This window comes from Ammospiza nelsoni, chromosome 11, assembly GCF_027579445.1.
Source record: "Ammospiza nelsoni isolate bAmmNel1 chromosome 11, bAmmNel1.pri, whole genome shotgun sequence".
Taxonomy (NCBI): Eukaryota; Metazoa; Chordata; class Aves; order Passeriformes; family Passerellidae; genus Ammospiza; species Ammospiza nelsoni.
Genome location: NC_080643.1, coordinates 21,079,295 through 21,099,452, shown reverse-complemented (window position 1 = coordinate 21,099,452; position 20,158 = coordinate 21,079,295).

Genomic DNA, 20,158 nt, shown 5'->3' with positions numbered 1-20,158 from the left:
GTGGGGTTGGTCTCTTTCCCCAGGCAGCAACTGGCAGAATGAGAGGACACAGTCTCAAGCCATGCCAAGGGAAATACAGGTTGGTATTAAGAAAAAGTTTTTCACAGAAAGAGTGTTAAGGTTCTGACATGGCCTGTCCAGGGAGATGGTGGAGTCACCATTCCTGGATGTGTTAAAAGAAGACTGGATGTGACACTGGGTTCAATGGTTTAGTTGAGGTGTTGGGACATGGGTTGGACTCAATGATCTTCAAGGTCTATTCAAACTTGGTCATTCTGTGAATTCTGAAAATTTGGAGCATCCCAGGGACAGAGCTTGACCAGCAATGTCATCAGGCAAAACAAAGGCTTTGCCAAGCAATGGCCCTTTGATGAAGCAAAATATTTACAATCAGAGCAGACCATTTGTACAGATGGGGGCACACTCTGGGGGTGCAGCTGAGGCCATGAGGTCACAGCAGGCTCAGGGGTCACAGCAGGCTGAGGTCACACTTGGCTCTGAGGTCACAGATGTCCCAGACCCGGTGGTTGCACAGCAGCACAAGGAGCGAGCAGTCAGTGCTTGAGCACAACTGTTGCGGCAGCAGCAGCGGCGGTGGCAGCAGTGGTGCTGACATTGGGACAGCGGTGTCAGGACAGCGGTGGCAGCAGGAGCTGCGGGACTGTCAGAGGGCAAGGCAGCATGGCCCTTGCTCTGCGCCTCTTCCTCCTGCTCCTCCTGGCCGTGGCCCTGCCTGCCAGGGCTGCCCAGGCTGCTCCACTGCAAGCGCGGCGAGCAGGTGAGCCGGCAGCCTGGCTCCCCTTTCCCGGGACAGCGCTCCCTGCTCCCCGGGAAGCGCTGGGGATGGTTTTCCCCAGGCCTTGAGGGAGGGTTTCCTCTGGTGGAGGGAGAGACGCCTCGGGGCCCTGGGCAGCCCCAGTTTCCTCTCCAGGGATGTGTCCCAGGGCCTGCAAAGAGGGTGCAGAGTGATCAGGAGCCTGCCCAGAGCACCCCAGGCCCCTGTGAAGTTTGGCCTTGTCCATTCACACCTGACCCCCAAACTCTTACCTGAACCCCTTGCAGTACCCAATTCCCAAAGGCAGAAGGAGATCCCAGCACATCACAGAAATGGTTCTGATCTCTGCTTCCCTCCAGACTGGGATCGCAACTTGCGTATTCTAGATGCTGTATTGGATGACAGTTTGAAAATGTTGGAGGATGCTGGAGGTACGTTCTCCATCTGCCTTTCCTAAGAGAATGATCCTATGTGTCTATGTTGCAAGAGCTCACTCATGAGCCAATTCCCTGTACATAATCTCATGGCTGAAGGAATCTGGAATTCTTGACCTTCTCCTTCTGAAGCCCTGAGTGATCCCACAGGATCGCTGTTATTGGGAGGAAGGAGGATTTAGCTGTCCATCCTCCTCCCATGTGCAGTGCTGCTGTGTCCTTCCGTGTGCTCTCTACAGCCACAGAGAAGAGCAGAGAGGGAAGGGGCTGGGCCCAGAGCTGTGCCCCGGGGCTGAGCCTTGCCTGCAGCCTGAGGATCTCCTAAAGTGCCACAGGAGCTGATCTGTCCTGTCTTTCTTTGCAGCTGAACCTGTTGGTGAAGGTGATTTGGCTTCCCAACTCAAATCCAGGATTGAGCCTCTGGGAGATGGTGAGGGTAGGTCAAGGCCTTTCCCCTGGGAGAGCTGCCAGCTCAGAGCCCAAAGCTCAGCAATGGAGATGGACATAGAGATGACAGAAGCTTCTGTGGGTGTTGAGTTACAGGGATGTCCGCAGGGAGGACTTTTCAAGGTCCTTTGCTGGTTCCTGCACACAAGCCCAGATCCCATCGCAGGGGTGAGTAGTGTGTCCCTGCTGACCACACAGGCTGAGCCCTGCTTTTGTGGCATCCATTCATGAGAAATGGAACCATGTTGCTCCTAGGTCCTCCAAGGGGAATGAACAAAGCTACAGCACAGAAAAAAACCCATGAGTCATCTGAACACATGAGGCAAATGCTGAAGGAAATGCAGAAGGCAGGAAAAGGTGGGTGCATTTCCCTCAGCCTTGTCCTGGGGCTCAGCAGCCGGGGGCTTTGGCTGCACATCTGGACACGCCTTTCCCGGCAGAGCGGGAAGGGATCCATGGCAGCCTCGCTCCCCTGCTGCTGCTTCCACGCCCTACAGGGCTGTTTGCCAGCCTGGCCTGGCAGCAGCTTCTCCCCAGCCTCTGTACGAAGGCATTATGCATCAGCTGACAGGCAGCCCAAACTCACCAAAGATCCCCTGTATTTTCCTGGTCCGAAGGCACATCCTGAGGTGTGGCTGCTTGGAGGAGGGAGGGCCATAGCCAGCCCCAAATGCCTGGGGGGATCAGGATTTTTCTGATCCTTAACCCTGTCTTGGACAAGTATTGCTTTCTGAAGAGGCCACCACCTGGATGTGCAATGATTCCATGTGATCCAGCTGTGCCTCTTCCTTTCTCAAGGGATGGACAGAGGGGCTCTGTGGAAGGTGGCATTTCCTGCAGGAAGCGGGGCGATGCCAGGCACAGCCACAGGAGGTAATTGCTGTGCCTCTGGGCCTGAGCCCTGCTGAGGCTTGAGCTGCCCTCTCTGCTGCTCGGCACTGCGGGCACAGCCCGGACAAGACGGGCACAGCCCAGAGGAATTGTCCCGAGCAGGCTCAGGGCACTCGGGTACTGAGCTGTCCTGCTGGGCTCCCTCCGTGGGAGACACGTCCCCAAACCTGGGAGCGGCTGCACGGGGTGCCCATGGTGGGGAAAGGGCAGAGGGGGAGAGCAAGGCTCCACTGCGTCCTGAGAGGGCTTGGCCATGTGCCCTTGGGATGGGGAAGGGGTCCCAAGGCAAAGAGAGATGGAGAGATAGAAGAAGGTGGGAAAGGCAGGAGAAAGGGCAGGAGAGTCAGAGGGACAGGGGGACAGCTGTGGCACTGCCTGCTGCAGTTTTCGCCAGGGCTTTAGGAAGAGTTGCAGCTGTGGGAGTGAGAGCCCACAGGGCCCTGGGCTGCTTCAGCCACCCCACCAGGGATGTTGCACAGGGCATGGAAAGAGTGTGCAGAGTGACCAGGAGCCTGCCCAGAGATCCCCAGGCCCCTGTGCAGCTTTGACCTTGTCCATTGACATCTGGCTCCCACAGCCTTAACCTACCCCCTTGCAGTGCCCATTTCCCAGAGGCAGACGGGGATCTCAGCATGCCCTGAAAAACGTTCTCATCTGTGCTCCGTTTTTGATGAGGTGTCTGGAAAGGCTTCTCCATTAGATGGGCGGCATAAAGTTTTGAAGCCTTTGGAACCTCCTGCAGGTATGTTCTCACTCTCCCACCAAGGAATAATGGTAGGAATAATTGTTGACCACCTGGCAGGAACCTGGTTACAGAAGCTTCTGTGGCTGTTGTGTTACAGATGTGTCTGCAGGTAGGACTTTTCCTGTTCCTTTGCTGGTTCCTTCACCGAAGCCAGGCTCTCATCGCAGGGGTGAGTAGTGTGTCCCGGCTGACCCCACAGGCTGAGCCCTGCTTTTGTGGCATCCATTCATAGGAAATCAAACCATGTTTTTCGAAGGTCCTGCAAAAGGACAGTACAAATCTACAGCACAGAAGAAAGCTCATGAGCCATCTGAATACATGAGGCAAAGGACGAAGGAAATGCAGCAGGCAGGAAAAGGTGGGTGCATTTCCCTCAGCCTTGTCCTGGGGCTCAGCAGCCGGGGGCTTTGGCTGCCCATCTGGACACGCCGTGCCCGGCACAGTGGGAAGGGATCCATGGCAGCCTCGCTGCCCCGCTGCTGCTTCCACGCCCTGCAGGGCTGTTTGCCAGCCTGGCCTGGCTGCAGCTTCTCCCCAGCCTCTGCAGGAAGGCATTGGGCATCAGCTGGCAGGCAGCCCAAATAGCAGCACGGACCTCAGATCCCCTGGGATTTCCCTGTCGCCAGTCAAATCAGAAGGGGCAGCTGTTTGGAGTACAGAGGGCCCTGGCCTCACCAAAAATTTTATAGGGATTTCTTGCTTCTTAACCGTGTCTTTGACAAGCATTGCCTCCTGAAGGTTCCCCATCCTCAAAGGGGAACAGCCCCACCTGACCCAGCTGTACCTCATCCTTTCTCCAGAAGTAGATGGAGAGGCTGTGATGAAGGCCCAGTTTCCCACAGGAAGCAGTGGCTCATTGGCAGCTTCTGCTGCAGGAAGCGGGGCGATGCCAGGCACAGCCACAGGAGGTAATTGCTGTGCCTCTGGGCCTGAGCCCTGCTGAGGCTTGAGCTGCCCTCTCTGCTGCTTGGCACTGCAGGCACAGCCCGGACGAGACGGGCACAACCCAGAGGAATTGTCCCGAGCAGGCTCAGGGCACTCGGGTACTGAGCTGTCCTGCTGGGCTCCCTCCGTGGGAGACACGTCCCGAAACCTGGGAGCGGCTGCCCGGGGTGCCCATGGTGGGGAAAGGGCAGAGGGGGAGAGCAAGGCTCCACTGGGTCCTGACAGAGCCTGGCCATGTGCCCTTGGATGGGGGAAGCTGTTCCATGGGAAGGTGGGAAAACAGGAGGGTGGGACAGAGGTTGGGAGCAACAGCTGTGGCACTGCAGATTTCCCCGAGCATTTAGTGAGGGTTTCCTGTGTGGCAGCGAGAGAGCCCCAGGGCCCTGGGCTGCTCCAGCTGCCCCTCCAGGGATGTTGCACAGGGACTGCAAAGTGTCTGGAGAGTGATCAGGAGCCACAGGCTCCCACAGCCTTACCTCACCCCCTTGCAGAGCCCAATTCCCCAAGTCAGAAAGGGATCCCAGCACATCATGGAAATGGTTCTGTAGCATCTCTGCTCCCTTCTAGATTGGGATCATGACTTGGATTATTTGGAAATGCTGGTGAATGGTGGTTGGAAGATGTGTTCAGATGCTGGAGACAAGTTCTCAACGTACCTTTCCTGACAGAATAATCAGTGTCTATGTGGCAAGAGCTCACTCATATGGCATTTCCTTTAAGTTCCTCTAAAGGTTGTTCAGTTCTGGAAACTTTGCCCTGCTCCCTGCTAGAGCCATGAGGGATCCCACAGGATGACTGTCAGTGGGAGGAAGGAGCATTTAGCTGTCCATCCTTTTTCCATGTGCAATGTCAGTGTGTACTTCTGTGTGCTCTGTGCAGCCACAGAGAAGAGCAGAGAGGGAAGGTGCTGGGCCCAGGGCTGTGCCCCAGGGCTGAGCCTTTCCTGTAGCCTGAGGATCTCCTGCAGTGTCACGGGAGCTGTTCTGTCCTGCCTTTCTTTGCAGCTGAGCCTGTTGGTGAAGTTGATCTGGCTTCCCAACCCACATTCAGGATTGAGCCTCTGGGACATGGCGAGGGTAGGTCATGGCCTTTCCTCTGGGAGAGCTGCCAGCTCAGAGCCCAAAGCTCGGCCAGGGGGTCATTGCTGCAGGTGCCAGGACAGAGCCATGCACGTGTGTGCCCTCGCCCTGCGCAATCCCCTCACACCTTCTGCTCAGGCCTGGCAGCTATTTGGAGGAAGGTGGGCCCAGGCCCTGCCCCAAAAGGCCAGATGGTTTTGAATCTTATCCCCATTTTTGACAAGCCTGATATCCTAAAGATGCCACCCAAAGAAATCAGAAATTGTTCCATCTGATCCAGCTGAATTTTTTCCTTTTTCAAGTGATGGAGCAGAAGGCAGGACACAAGGGAGTGTTTCCCCAAGCAAGCAGAGGCCATCTGGCAGCCCTTGCTGCAGGAAAGGAGGAGATGCCAGACATGGGCACAGGCACAGGAGGTAATTGCTCTGCCACAGTCAGCCATTTAGCAGGGCTGTGTGGCGGCACCTCTTTCCACCAGGTCCTGCCCTTGCATGGCCCAGCACCAGCCAAAGCTGGAGGCACCTCTGGAGGCTTGGAGGCCTCTGGAGCTCATTCACAGCCCCAGGGAAAGGGGACTTGTGCACCAATGTCCCTCCCACTGCAGCTGCTCCGGAGCTGGCCCTGAGTGCCCAGAGGCCCAAGGCACAGGACCAGCCCCGAGCGGGAGCCCTGCCGCGAGCCCAGGGCCAGAGCCAGCCTTGGCTCCCGACTGGGCAGGGGCTGCACTGGGTCCTGACAGGGCCTGACTCTGTGCCCTGGGGCTGGGGGAGCTGTCACGGGGCAGGGAGGGCCAGGGCTGGCAGTGGCTGCTCAGGGATGGCTTTGGCCCGTGTGCCTCCAAGCAGCCCCTGCCCAAGCAGCTGCGCTGTCCCCGGGCTCTCCTCCCGGCCTGCTGGGCTTTATTGGGTGGCACAGCCTGTGCCAAGGGGCGGCAAGGTGCCTGCAGGCCCCAGCTCTGGGGGAAACGGAGAACGTCCTGCCCACATCCACCGTGGTGCCAGCTCAGCAGTGCAGCACAGCACGTGCTGACGCTCCCCATTGCTCCCACAGGTGCAGCTGGCCCCACCACACGTGTTCTGGATTCTCAGGAGGACCCTGGAAGGGGTTTCTGTAAGGGAACAGGCTGCTGGATGGGATTAATTGCAGGCCTGCTTTTTTTAGAGCTTATTTTCATCTTATGCTGTGTCCAAATTTGGACTTGCTGGAAGAGAAAAGGGTGAGTGTTTTGTTCACCTTTCCCTCAAACACCTTCTTTTAAAAGTCTGATGTTGTAGACAGGAAACATTCCCAGAGAAGCTGCGTTGGTGTTGTTGCCAGTCTGTGATTGTCGAGAGAAGCTGAGGAGCCTTGCCAGCTCTGGGCCCTGCTGTGCAGAAGGCTCCCTTTGTGCCACTGGCAGCTGGGGCCTCAGCCACCTCCTCTCTCCACAGGGATGCCTCTGCAGCTTCACAGGACAGGCCACATAACTCAGCCAGGGGGAACTGGACCTGTCATCTCGCATCTCCGTGCCCGTGTCCATTGTCCCTTCCACAGCTGCATTACCAGCTCATTGCTAGGGACAGCTTGTTGGTATCACCACCCAGAGCAGGAGCCTCTGTCCCCAAAGGTGCTGCCCCTGGTGTCCAGCCAGGCCAGGAGGTGCTGCCCTCCTAGCAGGGAAGGGCCTGAGCCTGGCAACATCTTTGGGGTTCAGCTCAGGTGTGTCTGTGCTACCACCAGCGCTGGCGGAGCTGCTTGTCTGGGCACAGCCAGGGCTGGGCAGGCAGCAGCTGAGCACGGGGCTCCTCAGACAAAGCAACCTCATTTTGTCTTTGTTTTACATTTATACACAGCAGAAGATTTTAGAAATATTTAGAAACATTTTTTGTAGAAAAATATCCCCAAATATTTCTTCCCTTTTCCCATTGTAGTTTAGGATTTTTCAAAGTAGTTTTAGAATTTTGAAAAATTTGGAACACTTTTACACTTGCCGAATAAAAAATAAAACTGCATTTAATTGGTAATCTTTACTCTTAGATGAACTAAGTCATCACAAGACACCCAGTGTACTGGAGAGGCTCTTTTCCCACTGGAGATTTTTACCTAGTGACAACAACGGACTTAAAGCCCTTTCCCTGATAATTTCCGGGATTTCTTACAAGCTCATCTCTCAGTCTTCAGAGGCAAACTTTGAGCACAGTGGGAATCTCCTGCTGTGCAGGAGGGTCTCTGTGAGCCAGCTGACACTGGGGCCTGTTTTGCGGAGATAAACGAAACTCCACGACTTTGTGAAAGTCGTAAAGTTGGTATGTTTATTACTGTGCTGGATGCATGTGGAGATTCCTCTCCTTAAAAGACATGTGTACCTCTGGGAACTCCAGATCCTTTTTTATCACCCTCTCAAATAGATATGCATCCAATTTTACGATAGGTTCATATATATTCATTTATACAAATTTAGCTTGACATTTACTGCTAGTTAATCTTCATCAGAAAGAATTCCCAGGTCAGGTTGGCCTGTTCTCATAGCAGTTCCTCTGTCTCTGTGTCCCCTGCCACCCCCTAATCTCTTTCCTTCACTGAAGCAGTTTCTCTGAGCTTAGGCTTTTTACCAGTCAGACTAAACAGCTATATTTTCCAACTACAGACTTAACTCAAAGATGTACATTTCACCTAAATCAAAATGGATTTCTACTCTGGAAAATTTCTACTCTGTCTCTTTTCCCCCCTTTCCTAGAAATAAGTAAATTCTTTTATCTAATGCAAATGCCTACGACAATAAGTGTCTCTTAATGCTTTAACATGTACGTTTGATAATGCGGTTAACACAGCTGTTCGCTGTAGTATTCTCCAATTTCAAATTAGCAATATAATGGATAACCCTAAACTTAGTCCAACTAATATTAACAAAATTACAATGGGATGACACCATTTATTAAGGATTATTGCATTTGGTGACCACCCAAAGATCACATCCACCAGTGATGATCTGCATTTTGTTTTATTCTTTGCTGAATTCTAGTTATTTCTTTGTTATCATGTTGGACAGTAATTAGGGCTTTCTCTGCTTTCTTGGATTTCTTTCAAGATTTCCAGTAGGTCTCGGTGCTTAATTAATTGTTTTGCCAATGTAAGGTCCATCCCAATAGGAGTAGGTGATAGTCTGTGTTACATTATGTAATTGGTTTTAATCAACTGGTGGGATGTCACTGGGGCCACATACAAAAAATCACACCCGATAATCTTAACAAAATTACAAATACAAAAATTAAAATTATTTCTTCTAGACAAAATAACATCAGCGCTATCAATTTTTACAGCAGCACATGCAGCTCTCAGCCACACATAACTTTTACTAGTGTATACAAGCACAGTTTTCTGATCAGTGACTGGATGTATCTCAAAGTGGCAAATACTCTGTTCACTGTCTAGACACACATCTTGGGCATTAATTGTATTGCTTTCACAAATGAATCCTAGTTGTTCTCTAGTAATGCAGGATTCTAACTTTACTGTTTGCCACTTTTCATTCACCTTTCCTGCCCACACCCTATGTTCTGAAGGGTAGAGCACTCTTTTTTCATTATTTAATCCCAGTGCAATGATAGGGCGGATAACATAAACAGTGGCATTACGTATGGGAAGCACAAAGGCAGTGGCCACATAAGAAGCAGGATCATAGGTGAAATTTACTATAGTCCACCAGGATTGAAACTTCTTTTCAAAATCAATCACATTCTCCCAGACAACTTTCCGAACTTCAGCTGGAAAATTACCTTCACCCCCTTCCCGTATGATCAGAGCTGCTGTTGCCTGCATCTATAACTGTGCTTGTATACAACTGAAAGCTAAAGACACATTATTTTCAACTGTACCAAGTGCTTCTAATATTACCCTGTGGTCTTGGCCCCTGACCGTTTCCCACTTTGGCAGTCAGTACTTTGGAAATCTGCCACTGGCTAGTTCCCAAAGCCAATAGAGATGACTGTAAAAGCCGCTTCAATTTTGCTAGGTCACCTGCTGCAGTGGCCAGCTTATTCATCAGTATTTCTGAATCAATTCCATTTAAAACTCTCAATCCATTCCCTAACATCCCAGTTATATAATTTCTTATTCTGCTCCTGAGGTATATCTGTCTTTGTAACCACGTAGTGCAGCCCTCAAAGGATGTTCTTAGGAAAGGGGAGCAGGCTGGTTGGATTTTTGAGATGTTAATTTGCACAAGCAACTCTACACGTTTGAGAGACCGTTCTGGATTGGACAACAGGCGTTGTTCACCCACATTCCTCACTATGTATGGGCCTATTTCATACACTTCAGGTTTAAGTTTGGGTTGGGTCTGTACCATTTGATTACTAGTGTGGGTTGTGTAAGGTTCTGCTGTTGTAAAATTGCAGTGTCTATTTAAAATTTAAATGAGAGTTTGATAGCATCTCGAGCTTAAAGGCAGGTCACTTCTACAGGCTGTATCAAGGAGAAATTACACCAACAGTCTGATTCACTTGGGCTATCACAAACTTCTTGGTGCCTGTATATGGGGAGGTTGAGACACTAATTTCATCTGGTTTCTCATAAGCTGTCTCATTGACTACCTAGCACTCTATTTTGATTTCTTCTCTCTTGATCTCCTGAAGTGTCCACAGTTCTCGTTCTTGCCACTCTTGCTCCTCATATACCTGATCTTCATGAATTACTGCAGTGGATAGGTTTAGCTCTTTTATCTCAGAAAGTTCTCCCATGGATCCAGTATACAGATTGAAAGCTTGGGACCAAGGCCATTCAGCATTTCTTTGGATAGAGGTACTCTCTAATTCTAAGACTCCAGTTATAATTACATACAAATCAATTCTGTAATTGAAATGACAAACAACCCCTGGCTGCAATATACTCATTTTGCCTGAGTAAGTTTTAATCTCAGTTCATTGTTTCTTGATGTCCCTCTCTAAGGGGCTCCTGGGGCTTTCTTCACTCGAGAGTGATGGATCCAGGCATTCTGCTCCTTGATCTGGATTGCAGTGAAGGTGGTGAGAAGCACTTGCAGTGATCTCTCCCACTGTGCATCCAAAGTCTTTTCTGCAAGAGGCTTAACATATACATAATCTCTCGACTGTATGTTATGTACTGGTCTGTCTAGCTCTTTGCTCCGAGTTCTAGACACGTGTTTCTCAATTTCTCTGAGCTGTTTGCTTAAAGCCACCATGCAGGTGGCCAGGGTTCTCTCTCCAATGTGGGTGGACATTCTCTTTTGTATTCCATATGGTTTTCCATAAAGCATTTCAAAAGGACTCAGCTTTTCTTTAGCTCGTGGTTTAGTCTGAATTCGCAGTAGTGCCAGTGGAAGAGCTTGGGGCCAGAGTAGATTAACATCCTGCCCCAGTCTTACAATCTGCTGCTTAATCAAATGATTCATTTTCTCCACCTGGCTGCTTGATCGCAGGTGGTATGGAGTGTGAAGTTCTCAATCTATGAATCTATGCCCAGGTGGCTACTAATCGGTGGCACTATTTTGGAAATGAAATGTGATCCTCTATCCGAGGATATTGTGGCTGGAGCTCTGAAGCATGGTATTATTTCTTGTAATAATACTCTGGTCACCTCTTGAGCTTTGGCAGTTCTGGTGGGGAATGCTTCTGGCTAGCCTGAAGATGTACCTGTCAATACTAATAAATACAGATACCCCCCTTTCCTTGGGAGTTCTGAAAAGTTAATTTGCCACGGCTGTCCAGGCCCATGGCCTCTCTTAATTTGACCGAGTTTCAGCCTGGGGGTATTTTTGGCGTTAGTCTGGAGGCAAGGATCTCACTGTTGGTTTACCTGAGTAATAGTGGCAGATAAATTCTTGGCAATGATTCTTTCAATCAGATATGCATTTTAGAAAGCCTGTGGAAACTACTACTTAAAAGTCAACACTTTATTTTGATGCACTCTGTATCACTGGCAGTCTTGGTCATTCTGGGAAAGGAGCCACACTTCATAAAAGCTTTTAAGTAGTTAGGCCCCAGTGTGTTTTCTGGTGCTCTTCTTTCACTAGTGATCACAAAAATGGGAAGGGATTACTGGCTCTCTTTCAATGGTAGCCCACCCCTTGTGGTTGCATGTCTCTTTTGATTAGTACTATTATATTTTGGCTTTCTTTTGAGGGAAATCTGTCCATAATTACTCCCCTTTTTGCTGCTTTATTTGCCTCTCCATCCACTAGCTCATTTCCTTCTTCCAGTTCTGAGCTCACTCTCTGGTGTGCCTTAATACGCCTTTTCAGGCAGCTGAACTGCTTCCAGCAGCTGCATTCTCTTCTTTTTGTGACGTTAGCAGTCCCCTCTCGTTCCAGATGGCTCCATGTGCATGCACAACTCTGAATGCATACCTCGAGTCTGTATAGATGTTTATTCTCTTTCCTTTTGCCATTTCCAAGGCAAGGGTCAGGGCAATTATCGCTGCCTTCTGTGCAGAGGTGCCTGTCTGTAAGGGCCTGGATTCTATTACTTCTCTGCAGGCAGTCACTGTGTATCCAGCATGTTGCTTTCCACTGGCAATGTGGCTCCTACTCCCATCAGTGAACCAGGTCTCTGCATCGTCCAGCGGAATGTCTTTCAAGTCTGGGCATCTGGAGTAAGTAGCTTCAATGGTCTCCAGGCAATTGTGGTGTACTCCTTCTCCTTGATTTCCACTGAGAAAAGAAGCTGGGTTGACAATATTAGTCACCACTATCTGTACATCATCTTGCTCTACCATGATGGCCTGGTATTTCAGAAACTTCTGTGGTGAAAGCCAGAGGCCACCCTTTGCTTCCAGTACTGCGGACACTGTGTGGGACACTAGCACAGCCATTTTGGTCCCAGGGTAAACTTGCGTGCCTCTTGAATATTCAGCACGACTGCTGCTACAGCTCTGAGGCAACCTGGCCTTCCTTTTGCTGATGCATCTAGCTGCTTGGAGAGGTAAGCAACTGCCCTCTGATATGGACCCAAGTCCTGAGCCAATATTCCCAGGGCAATGCCCTGTCTTTCATGGGAACCCAGAAAGAATGGTTCACTTACATCTGGAAGTCCCAAAGCTGGAGCTGACATGCAGGCACTCTTTAGCTGGTGAAAGGCCCGTTTGCCTTCCTTTGTCCACCTGAGATCTCTGTTTGCACTGGCAATAAGAGCATAGAGGAGTCTGACGAGCAGTCCATAATTATAAACCACAGCTGGCACCACCCTGCCATGCCTAAGAAGGTTTGGAGTTCCTTTATTGTCTGGGGTTTTGGGGTTTGGCTTATGGTTCTTTGCGAGTCTGCCCTAACGTCCGTTGCCCAGCACTCACCTGGTACCCCAGGTAGATTACTTTCTCTTTCACTGCCTGTGCCTTTTTCTTTGATACTCTGTGTCCTTGGGGTCCTAGGAAATTCAAAAGGCTTACTGTCCAGGCCAGACATGCTTCCCTCGTCCGAGTGGCTACTAGAAGATCATCCACGTACTACAAAAGCCTTCCTTCTTCCTATTGAGCTTCCCAAAACTCCAAATCTTTTGCAAGTTGCTCCTCAAACAGAGTAGGGGAAATTTTGAAGCCTTCAGACACATGGACCATATGAGCTGGGTTTTGAGCCCACTTTTAGGGCTTTCCCATTCGAATGCAAAAATTTTCTGGCTGACTTTGTGGATAGGGAGGCAAAAGAAGACATCTTTTGCATCTAAAATGGTTAACCAGAGTATCTCAGGTGTTCAACAAGTTCATAAAGCATATGGATTGGCTACCAGAGGATACAAATCTTCTGTTACTTTATTGACAGCCCTCAAATCTTGTACTATCCGGTCTGACCCATCAGATTGCCAAACGGGTAAAATGGGAGTATTGAAATCAGATTGGCATTCTTTTAATTATGCTACCCGCAGATAATTTCAAATTATTGGGCTGATTCCTTCCCTGTCTTAATTTTTTAGGGGCTACTGCCTAATTCTGACTTGTTGTGTCCCTTCCTTAAGCTTAATTACTATGGAGGAGGCATTTTTCGCCATCCCTGGTACACCAGACGTCCATACCCTGGGAAATACTTGACTTAGTATCTCTTCATCTATTTCCCCCTCAATTTCAATAGCTGGTATGGTTAAACTTAATACCTCGATATACTTTTGATCATTCAGCTCCAGAGCACCCTCCCCATTTTTGAATGTAATTGTGGCTTCAAAACTCCTTCAAAAAATCACTTCCTAAAAGTGCCTTTGGTGAATTGGGCATATACAAAAAATTATGAATACCCCACTGTTTTCCGAATTTCCCAGCCACCACCTCTCTTCACAGGGATGATTTTGCAGCTTCGCAATACCAGTCAAATAACTCAGGCAGGGAAATCTGGACCTGTCATCTCTCATTTCTGTGCCAGTGTCCGTTGTCCCTTCCACGGCTGCCCTACCAGCTTATTGATGGGGACATGCTGTTGCCAATACCACCCAGAGCAGGACCCCCTGTCCCCAGAGATGCTGGCCCTAGTGACCAGAAGCACGGGGAGCACAAATGGACACAGCCAGGAGGCCCAGCAGCTCCTTGCTGAAGGTCCATTTCATGCAATAGCTGGCAATCAGAATATTAAACAAAATAAAAATAAAAGGGTGGGAGGAGGCAGAAGTGAGGTGGCCTCACAGGTTCAATTCTGCATTCTGCTTTTGTCACCAGCATTATCCAAGTTCCTGTATTTTTTTATTGGAGAATTTGCAGTCAACAGAACTTCACTCCCTTTCATCAAATCAGTCTTAAGGCCAGCTTTGGGCTGGATCATTCATTTAAACTCGAGCACTGACTGGGGTCCAGGCAACAAAAGAACATTAGCTGCAGGCCACCCATGCAGCTTTTCATATTAATGAGCACAAAGCCTTTATTTCTGCAAGCTCAGGGATGCTGGGGGGATCTTTGCACCATCAGGCCGAGGTACAAGGCTCTGGATCCTCCAAAGGAACAGAACCAGCCCCCTTGACTGGGAGAAGGCATGACCTCAGTTGCAGCCCCGGGTGCCTCCTGTGGGCCAGGGCACGGCCCTGGCTGTAAATGTGTTGGGCTGCAGCACAGGGCCAGGGCGGAGCTCAGCAGCCTCATCAGAGCCCAGGGCCGCGGCTGTTTCCTGCTGGGACCGAGCCTGGCCCGGCCTGGCCTGAGCAGCCCGGCCTGGCCCCAGGGGATGGGCTCTGTCCGCCCGCTGTGCCCGCAGGCCGGGCCCAAGGCTTTGCAAGAGGCTTTCTCCCAGCATTGCAAAACCTCAGCCAAGTGACCCTTTGCTGTGATGAGAAGAGTAAAAACCCCTCAAATGTAACCGCACTGCACACCTCATGAGGGATCCCTGCACACCTTAGGAGAGGCCATCAATACTCCTTTGTGATTCATGAGTGACCCTGGCATCCCTGAGCAGGGACCCCAAAATATCCATGCCTGCCTCATGGGGCACAGGCCCAGATGATGCCAGCGAAGGAAATGTGCCCTCAGCCCAGGGACGCTCAGCATGGGCTCCCCCAGCCCTCGGGGCCCCGCCGCTGGTCACAGCAGCCACTGGTCACAGCAGCCCCTGCCTGGCTCCTGCCTGCCCACAGCGTGGGCATCCACGGCTGCTCCTGGCCATGGAGCTCAGCCTGTGCTGCTGTGGGGTGGCCTTTGCGGCTGTTACCATCTAGACAGAGCTGTGACAACTCCATTTCTTTATTGAAATATAAAATGTGGGCCAAGCCCTACCCTGGCAGACAGGGGCTGCCCACCTTCACTCCTGGGTGGGAAACAGGACTTGGGGACTCTGGGGTAGAGGGTCTGTTTTGGAGGGCAAAACCAATTTGGAATTTGAGAAGGCCTTGTGACGGTGCTGCAGCCATGGCAGGGCAGATAGGGGCAGAAGTGGAGACCTGGGATAACAAGTCAAGTTCTCTTTGCCCGAGTTGCTAGGCCTCTCTTCTGAAGATGCACAGGAGCACCTGTGGAGAGAGGAGGTGGCTGAGGCCCCAGCTGCCAGTGGCACATAGGGACCCTCCTGCACAGCAGGGCCCAGAGCTGGCAAGGCTCCCCAGCACGGCTGGAGCTGCTGGCACAGCTTGGCCCAGCTGCACAGCTGTCCCTCAAGGCCCCAGCGAGCAGGACGCGGCTCTGGGCAGGCTCCCTGGCCAGGAGCGGGCCCCAGAGCGCCTCTGCCTTTCAAGGGCAATCTAATCCCTGCTCTTTCTCCTCCACATTTTGCTTTGCCTCTGCCCTGTTTTTGGCCAGGCAGCCTCAGTGGGAGCCAGCACTGGCTGCAGCCCCACCAAATCTTAAGCCCATGCTTCAGCTTGGGCTCCCTGCCAGCTGATGCCAAATGCCTTCCTGCAGAGGCTGGGGAGAAGCTGCAGCCAGGCCAGGCCAGAAAACAGCCCTGCAGGGCATGGAAGCAGCAGCAAGGCAGTGAGGTTTCCATGGATGCCCTCCCGCTGTGCTGGGCACCGGGGGTTGGACATTGTGATGCTGTAGAACCACACGGCTCTGTGACCCCAGAGCCTGCTGTGACCTCACAATCCTGCTATGACCTCATGGCCTGCTTGGGGATGGACCTCATGGCTGGAATTTTCCTTCTCTGGGAGGGAGCTCATGCTTGCCTGGCTGTTGTGTCCAAGGGCCGGCCTTGCCTCCCCAAGCTGAGCTCACTGCTCTGTGTTCTGGGCACTGGCACAGGAAATCACATCCAATGATTTCTGGGCTACTCAGGCACTGTCAGCCACAGCCCAGCATGCTGAGGAATGAGTGATCTCTGGCTGGACACAAGTGCCACATTCCCTCCTGTCAGCAGCTTCCCAGCTGGAAATTTGGCACCTTGGGGAGGCCATGGCTAACACAGTCCTTCGGCTTCATAGGAAAGGCGAACTTTTACTTCACCATTTGCTCTTCATGTGCAATTTAAGGCACTGCTTCCTCTTGTGGTCCTCAAAGGACACAGCCAATAAAAGAGGGGGAAAACCCACCCAACCTCTTCAATGCATGGATATGCCAAAAAAACCCTTGAGGAGCACAGGGTGGGTCTGTGCGGCCTGACCAAGCCAGAGCCCTTCCATGATGGAGTGGCTGCCTCAGTGATGCGGTGCCAGAGTTCTTCAGCCTGGGCTGCTCCCAGCACTGTCACCAGGAGGGGGCTGCCCCCAAAAAGCCACACAATTTGGGGTGCAGCTGTAGGGCACAACTGCTCTATGGCACAAGTGGAATGCTTCAAGGGCAGGGACAAGGAACAAGGAGAGGTCTTCTGTATGACTCCCAAAGGCATTTATGTCCAGGAAGGTCAGGCACAGAAAGACACAAGTCCAGGCTCTAGAAGGGGTTTTCAACAAGGGGAGGTACAAGAGGAGAATACAAATCTTTAACCAAGTGGGAGAAACCTGGGGAGAAGCATAAGGCAGGGAATACAGTGTTTAAACCAATTGGGAATTACAGGGGAGGGGAAGAGGGTAAACAAACCAATGAGACCTCAAGGGATACAAAAATGACAGGGAAGTTTCTGGAGAAAGGGGCAGGTATGAGGAGGGACTGAACATGTTCCTCCTGGGAGAAGGAACAGGTAACATTCAGGAACAAAGGGCAGGTCTTTTGGAGGATGGAATATCAGGGCAAAACCAATGAGGGAGGTGCAAAGGAACAATCCATTAAGGATAAAATATGCTATAACAATACAAGAGACTGGGGGGGGGGGGGGGGTGGATTATAGAACTGACCATTGAACCTGAATTGCAATTGAAAACACAATAGAGACACACCGCAACACCCCAGTGTGGTAGTCTATTTTACAGTTTGTTCTTCTGTAGTAAGTCTTAAACATTCCTTGTTATACATTTGTAATGCTTCATTCCACGTATCCCACTTGGTTTCTTTGGTGGTTCAGTCCTGAGTTGTTTATTCACCAAGTATATGTCAATGTCCCTGTCCAACAAAGCACAGCCTTTTGTTCTGGTGTGTACACTGTCGTTCATCCCCTCTTCAAAGCAAGATTGGATTTCAAGGTTTGCTCCTTCCCCTTGTTGGTTTCTATTGGATAGCCCTTGCCCTGCACTCCTTCCCCAATGCCTTCCCCTTGGTAAAAGGTTCTGTCCTCCCCTTCCTCTCTCTCTTCCTTAAAAATCAGTTATTGTCAGTTGTCCCTGACTCCTCTGGGGACACAAACCTTCCTTAGAACTCAAACAAGTGATCTCTCTCGGTTCCTTCGCCTCAGTCCCTCGTACTGGGTTGCTGCTGTGTCACCCGTGCCACAGGTGTCGGCTGCAGGGAGCTGCGAGCCCCTGTACGCACCGCCAGCCGGGAAGGTCCCTGTAGGGATCCAGGGGCAGCCTCTCTTGTGACTGTGCATGGGACTCAGGCAGTGAGCTGGCCAGAGAACATATTGCCTGTGACCACAGCCGCGAAGTTACACCCCAGTGCACAAGGGAAGAGCTAGAGATGCCACCACTTTGGACTTCTGCCATGCCCTGGACACATCAGCCCTGCCCAGCATCCTTGTCCCTCCTTTGGTGAGCTATGGATCTGATGGAGACACAGTTTGGAGAATGAGCAATTGCCTGGCTGGTCACATCCAGGGGGTTGTGGTCAATGGCTCAGAGGCCCGATGGACATCAGTGACCAATGGTGTCCCTCAGGGTGACAGCAGAAGCTCCCTGGACACTGGGGACTCAGTGTCCTGGTGGCGCTGCTGGACAAGAGAGCTGGAGGGGCCTCCAAAACAGAACTGTTCTGATTGCCCAAGTCTTTCAGACTTGCTCAGGGAATGAGGAGCTCACTGAAGTGAAAAGATACTGAGAAACCACACAGTCCCTTCCCTGGGAAGAAACATCTCTCCATCCAAACCTCCCCTCCCTTTCTTTATCCAGCTCCAAGAGGAAAAGACATGTATATCTATCTATCTATCTATCTATCTATCTATCTATCTATCTATCTATCTAAGCCTATCTTAGTTATCTAGCTATCTAGCTAAGTATCTACCTATCTTCCTATATATCTACCAATCTATCTATCTGACAAAATAATTTCAGCTTTAAATTAAATCACTTTATTTATCCTTATCCTTTAAAGTACTTGTTTAGAAAGAATTTTTTTTTTTTACAATTACATTTATTAAATGCATTAATTAACAGATGCATTTAGCTGACAAATTCTGGAATTGAAGCAAATTCCTCCCTGACTGACAGTCATGAGTACCTGCTGTCAGGGAGGGATCAGAAGGTCCTGTCCAGAGGGTGGGAGCAGATGTATGCCCTCTTCTCCAGGATCTGCTTTGCAGCTTTTTTAATGCAATCATCCCGGTTTTCATCGGCATCTCTGGAGAAAGAGAGAAAAGTCAACTAAGGGAGCATAAAGAGCCGTTGTAAATTTCTTTCAAGAAGTGGTTTTGAGTATGAGTGCAAGAGTGAGTGCCAGGAAGAAACTGAACATTCTCTTCTGAAAAAGATTGATTATTACAGACTGAGCTTTGGAGAGCCAATGCACTGCTGGTGAGTACATCCCAAAGAGTCCAAATCCCTCATTCCTATCAGTCACTAGACAGGAGTCTATACATATAATATAGATTTTAGATTGTTCCATAAAGGACCCTGGCAGTTTGCTTTAGCTATGAAGTGAAGTGACTCTGCTCAACAGGTTCCAGCTCTGCTGCTTGTTTGAATTAAAATCAGAGAAAAACTCTTCTGTTGGTTAATTAACACTACCAAAAGTTTCATAAGTCTGTGAAAGGCATAAGAGCAGAAAAATGATTCCATTTTATAGTACTTACAGTCTTCTAATTCAGCCATGGGATAATTAGGCCATAATTCATTATACCAAATAACGGTATAAAGCACTGGAAAAGAAGTTATATTTTAAACTAAGTTTTAAAACAGTGAATGAATTTCATAAAGAAAACCACATTTTAACACAGAACTGGAGCACATTTGCTTGTCCTCCAACACCACTGTTGCCATGAAAGTTTACATGAGCTACTAAATAAGCACTGTCCTGTCCTGAACTGTGCTGCCCAAACACTGCTGAGAACTTGCTGTGCCTCTGCCCTGTGCCCCTGGGGCAGCTCTTGGCCAGGCAGCCTCAGTGGGAGCCAGCACTGGCTGCAGCCCCAGCGGGCCCCCCAGGACAAGGCCCAGCAATGAGGAGGCCAAGGAAAGCTCTGGGCAGCAGCAGAACCCTCAGCAGAGTTCTTTGGACAACCATGGACTGGCCACAGCTCCACAGCAGCATGACTATGAGTCAGGCTACCAATGCTATGGAGCACAGTTATAAGAAAACCATAGAGAAAAATCAGCAACTGACCGTCTGATCTCATACAGCTTGCGAATGCCAAGATAGCAGCCTAGCAGCACAAGTGGCACAGTGAACACTATCACCACTGTGCCTATCATGCATTTCCTGCGCACATCCTGGGGACAGACAATTCTTGGGAGGCGCACTGGATCCGGGCCATATATTCCTGCTTCAGTGACAACGTCTGTGGGAGCAATGGGATGCGTGAGCCCGTGCTGTGCTGCACTGCTGAGCTGGCAGCACGGTGGATGCGGGCAGGACGTTCTCCGTTTCCCCCAGAGCTGGGGCCTGCGGGCACCTTGCCGCCCCTTGGCATACTCTGTGCCACCCAACAAAGCCCAGCAGACCGGGAGGAGAGCCCGGGGACAGCGCAGCTGCTTGGGCAGTGGCTGCTTGGAGGGACACGGGCCAAAGCCATCCCTGAGCAGCCACTGCCAGCCCTGGCCCTCCCTGCCCCATGACAGCTCCCCCTGCCCAGGGACACACAGCCAGGCCCTCTCAGGACACACTGGAGCCTTGCCCTCCCCCTCTGCCCTTTCCCCACCATGGGCACCCCATGCAGTCTCTCCCAGGTTTCAGGACATGTCCCACACAGAGGGACCCCAGCAGGACT